Here is a 6,000-nt window from a genome sequence, read left to right as displayed (position 1 = left end):
TTAAGGATCTAGGTAGACACCAGCTCCACTTCTGAGGGAGACTCTATGTTAAGGGTTCAAGGAAGATTAATTATTAAGGTTTTGAACAATTAAAAGTATAAAGTTGGCATTTAGTGATGTTGAGAAAGCTGCAGATCATCGTTTTGTTTGTTTGATAGCTCAAAGATCAATTCTGGGATATGTTGAGTTTAAGATATTTATTAGGCAGAGAAAGTGCACACACTAAAAAGGGTGTTTGGTACATAGAAGTGGAATTTAGCAAAAGAAGAACAGGCTCAAGATAAAAAAGTAAGAAGCATGCACAAACAGATTGAAGCCATGAGAATAGGGACCACTGAAGCAAAATGGGGCTAAGATCTGAGATCTCAGGTCCTTATGGTTCTATTGCAAGCATTCTTTAATCTTTGAGCCATTTCTCCATTCCAAAATATGTTACTCTAATTGGAAGAATATTTAAGTCTTTTAACTTTCCTAAGTACTTTTGTATTTATTTTTATACATCAAATATTAATAATATTTTCTCTTATAAATGATCTAACATATCTCAGCAAATGTTTTATGTTTCAAAGTTATGTTTATGTTTCAAAATTGAAACAAATAAGGACATTTCTTAATTATCAGCAATACTTATAAAAATTACCATCATCTAGGTGCTGTTTATAAATTGCATACAAACACCATCCTTTTTGTCTTTAAGAGAGTATATTGATGAAAGCATAATCTTACAATTATAAAGCATGATGCTGATAATCTAAATTATTGCCCAAGATCCTCCATTTTGTAATAATATAGGGCTTGTCTATATAATGCCTCTGGTTTCAAAGACTGTGTTCTTAATACATGATTTGAAAATGTAACTCATATTTTTGATGTAACAAAGGAACAGACAGGGGTATTAGAGACATTACATAATGAGTCTCAAGTGTGCTCTTTCTCTTCATTCGTCTGTATTCATGTGGAGAGACTCATAAAATGAATGCACATGAATATCTATGTTGTGAAATATATGTAAAGATATCTCAGGATTTGTACATGCCATATATGAGAAAAAGAATTTAAAGTAAATTCTTAAAAGGAGAGCAACGCCAAGTACTAAATTCATTCTTAGATACAAGACCTAAAGGTATCAAGCCAAAGGTTATAGTTTTGACAGCATGCAAGTGCATGGTGGAAACCTTCACTTAATATAATACAATGTGCTAGTTTGGTATAAATATTTTTTTTCTGAAATGTTCCCTTAGGGACGACCAGATCTGTTGTTCAAACACTACCACCCACATCCATATGTATCATCTTTCCTGCCAATGTTTTTTAGTTCGCTTTTTGTTTTGTTTTGTTGTTTTGCTTTTGGCCACTATGCAGACCTTAATCAGCCAATAGATATTCACACACATATATCACAAGATACTATGGCACATAGTACAATATTTCAATTAAGGTGTAAATGGAAGCCGCTTGCCATATTTTAGTACACTAAATTGTACTTATTTGGTAAAGTGAGACAAGGCCATACTTCTAGACTCCAGATAATACGTGAATGAATCTCAAATAACACAGTTTGAAAATGTGCCAAGCTATCACTTCCTTTTGGCAAAAATAGTTTATTTATGTAGAAAAAAAGAAAGACTTCTTAGAGTAACTCCTTAACTCTAGTATAGCACATTGTTCTATCGCTTTTAAACTTCAAGTGGGAGTTGTACAGATGAGTCTAAATATATTATCTGCCTTGACACTAGATTTCTATTCATGCTAGACCAGATCACTAAATTTGTTCTTTATCATTTAACTATACCAAAAATAAAAATAATCAACGTGTTTCCAGTGTGTTTTAACTGAAACAGCAGAGAAATGTAACTCAATCTCATGAAGTGGATATACATGACGATGCCCCTGCTTACTACCTTGCTGGGAAATTGGCAAAGTGGATTGATGAATAGATTCATAAGGAGGGCCTTATGTCAGTGGTCTTTCTATATTTTGAAGATGATCACTCCACATATGTCTTGTTGCGGAGTCTCCACGATTGACACTGATTTGTTGCCATCAACCAAATGGCAGGCAGGTCACAGTTCTATTAAATTTATAAAGTCAAGCACAGTTTGCTATGGTCATATCACATCTTTTGTTTTAGTTGTTCATTCTCCTGAACCTGATACTTTTTTCATATATTTTATAGAAAATTCTGTGAGGAAAATGATAAACAAAAACCATTCAGACTTAACCACTTAGGTGTGATCAAATCATCACAAAACAAATTCCTTTTAAATATTTTCCCTCAGTTAGATTACACTATTCCTCTTGGCTGAGCAGCTTTTAACATTGGGTACTGAGATATTTTTATCCATTTTTTTCAATTGTATAGCATTTATTTTAAAATAACAAAACATTTAGTTGCTTACTTCAAACATAGGAAAGACTATATTTTGTGTAATAGCACAAAGAGAAAAAGTTATGTAAATGATGCATTCAGACAAAAGACACTGGTGTATGTGTACTAAATAATGAATGCCTTACAATAGGCCAAAAAGAAATAAATGATGGGAGATTTACATCATTGCAAAGTGCATGCCAGTTTAGCCATGCTTGAAACCACCTGCAGTGAGTCCTAAACAGTCCTAAATAGGCCATCTTTATTTCTATTCACATTTCCAGTGGAAAACTAGTTTTAGGCAGAACACATGTAATGGATTGTGCTTATTGAGTAAAACCATTTTAGAAGGATTTGAATCTCCTAAATCAAAATTGTGGTAAATATTTCTGTATAACCTTGAATGCAATATGCTTAATAGAGTACCCATCAAAGTACGTGTTTACTCAAGTAATGCCACATAATCAGCTTGAATAGGTGTACATATTTCTAAACACCATCATGTATGCCAGAAATGCATAACACTTCTATTTTAAAGTACAAGTAATTAATAGTAATTAGCAAGTTGTGGGGATTTGAATAAGATGGCTCCCCAATAGGCTATACATTTGAATTCTTGGTTACCAGGGATTGGCACTTTTTGAAAGGATTAGGGGGTTTGGCATTGTTGGAAGAAGTATGCTCCTGGGGGTGGGCTTTTAGCTTTCAAAATCCCATGCCAAGCCTAGAGTCAGTCTCCCTTCCCTTCCCACCTCAATATCTCCTCTCTCTCTCTCTCTCTCTCTCTCTCTCTCTCTCTCTCTCTCTCTCTCTCTCTCTCTCTCTCTCTCTCCCCCTCTCTCTCTCTCTTTCTCAGCTATCACCTACTTCTCCAGTGTCTGCCTGCATGTTGCCATGTCCCCTGCCATTATTATAGTAGACTCAACTTCTAAAACTGTAAGCAATCCCCATATTTTTATGAGTTGCTGTGGTCATGGTGTCTCTTCAGAGCAATAGAAGGATGGCTTAGACTTAAGTACATGGTTATATATCATTTTATGTATTTGGGTTACCTAACTTTTCATTTCAGTTTACTCTCATTTAAAGTAAATCACAAATGGCTACAATGTAAACTATTAGCAATATTTCTGTAAAGAAATTCTAAAAGTCAGGTCTGATAAAAATTAAGATTTTCATAGGAATTTTGTTCTGTATGAAAAAAATCGATGTTTTGCTTTCATTTGAAAACACAAGTGAGCAGTTGTTCAATTTTAGGGTTCAAGGGAAATCAGAAACAAAACTGCATTTTCCAGAGTAGAGGCTGACATTTTCAGTAGTGCTGACTCTGCCTGTAGAAATTTAATTAAATCCAATGTTCCTATTTTATACAAGCATTTAAAAATGTTTTAATGGAAGAATGCAGAGAAAAGAAAACTGAGCACTTGCAATTTTTTTCTTTGAGTTTTTCTTTTCCTTATCAACTTTTCTACTTGTTTTTATATAGGTATGTATTGACCTCTATGAAACACAGTGTTTCCTTCTGGTTCTTAAAAAGTAATTTTTATAAAAGGACTACCTTTTTGTCTTCTCTCTCTCTCTCTCTCTCTCTCTCTCTCTCTCTCTCTCTCTCTCTCTCTCTCTTTCCTAAGCCTTTCTCATTTCCCTCCTTCTTAATGTCAAGTATGCAGGTTAGTCTGGCATTTTGTCTCTCATCTTGTTGGGACCACCTTATAGTTTAGACACACTTTGGGTTCACAGATTACAGATCCACTAACACTGGAAACTATCTATTTTGTCAAATGCTTAGCACACACTCTTACAGTGGAGCACAGTTATCAAGCCTTTGAGAACTCTGAGTGAAGGTCAATTCATGTTTCTAAATAAGGAGTTTTGAAGTGGTGACCTATTTTTTTTTAATTTCATTGAAGTGATATGCTTTCCTACACTTTGAATTGATAGTTTTAACAACTACATTATATAGCAATATTCAATTATAGCAGATGGTATTGATTGTTGTATTTAATAATGTAAGAAAGACAAAAACAATGACGAAAATGATCAGATGGGAAAAATTCTATTTCTTGCTCAAAATTAACTAATAAAATGTCATGAGGACAACCAAGTGAACTTATAGCATTAATAATCCATAAGTGTTTAAGGATTTCTTTGGTGTTCGGTAGCATGGACAACTTAGAGATTGTGCCCTGCAAGAAATGAGCTGACTGGGTAGCTGTGCTGGCTTGTAAGCAGTCCACATTACAATTAATTAACTGGAAATATTTAATGTCTCTCTCTATATATGTATCTTTCATATAATATTTTCCTTTTTGGCAAGTTCAGTATTCCACATCTGATTTTTATGTTCACTTGCAAGTTTCTAAGGGATCCACGATTCAAAGGGATTCTGTTGAAGGGAAATGAGTCTGTGATTCAGAATTCAGTGAGTCTAGTCCCTGCAGAAACTTGGCAGAGGATAGAATCAGTTCTTCGTATGCCAAATTCAGTGGCCCCCAGCCAGATGCTAATTTTGAATGCATGGCACACATCACTTTGTGTCTCGATTAAGCCATGTCTATGAGCCCCATGCAAGCACAGCACCGGATCTCATGAGACACATGGATTAATGTTCAGTGTATCCTTGATTTAAATCTCTTTAAGTGTATAACCAAAATTACTTCTTGTATGTCATGGCTTCTACATCTTTGAAATTAAACAAATAACCCAGATTTAATTGACTTTCTGTTCCTGTTTTTCTTGACTTTCATATTAATTCCGATGAGTTATTATTATAAGGTTTCAAAAAAATAGTCTTACTTGAGTTTATAAATAAGGTAAAATAATATAGTATTATTTTTCCTATCTGTTTGCTATTTTAGTATATATTAGAAATATATATTCACTAAGTAAGTCAGAAGCCTTCAAGGAGACTAATAAAAATTAGGGAACAATGAAAATAAATTAAATATCAGTATATTACTCTTTATGCAATGTTAATCATACCTCTGTTTTCTAACCTGGGTACCTTTCCAGAATGTTTTCCTTTTCTTTCCACTTGGATACTATTGTAGCAGCTTCCAAAACAAGTCTATTCCTTTTGTCAATAGTCTCCTTTGGATGTCTATTGTAAATGCACATACATTCGTTTTAAATTAAAACAAAATGAGGTGGCTAATACAGAATTTTTAAGTAAGAGTTAGAGGTACTGAACAGCAAAGGACTAATGTGCTGGCCTAATGTTCTTACCTGACACTGTGCCAGCTTGCTCAACTTGCAGCCCAGATTAAAAAGAAAAGAATGAATGGATTAATCAGATGCCTATGTCTGTGTGAGCTACAATAAAGCAAAAGACTCTTGTGAATCTGTTCTCTGGGAGATATACAGAAGAATTCTCTAGATACTCTAACAATTAAGGGGGAACCTCTACACAGGAGAAATTCTGGCCTTCTCTTTAGGGGAAAATTCTATTACTTAAGTGATTGATTTTTGTGTAAACTTTTTCTCTATGTAGCATTCTTCTTTCTGTGTTCCTCTTTTGTGATTTATGCAATGGAGTATTTTGTCACCACTGGATATTTAAAAGAGAATTCAGAGTAAATGTTCAGGCCTGTATTAGAAACGTTTGGAATTGATGGCTTTTATTCTAGACAATCTTC

This window comes from Peromyscus maniculatus, chromosome 9, assembly GCF_049852395.1.
Source record: "Peromyscus maniculatus bairdii isolate BWxNUB_F1_BW_parent chromosome 9, HU_Pman_BW_mat_3.1, whole genome shotgun sequence".
NCBI lineage: Eukaryota > Metazoa > Chordata > Mammalia > Rodentia > Cricetidae > Peromyscus > Peromyscus maniculatus.
The sequence above is the reverse complement of the archived record's forward strand: the minus strand, read 5'-3'. Positions refer to the sequence as shown.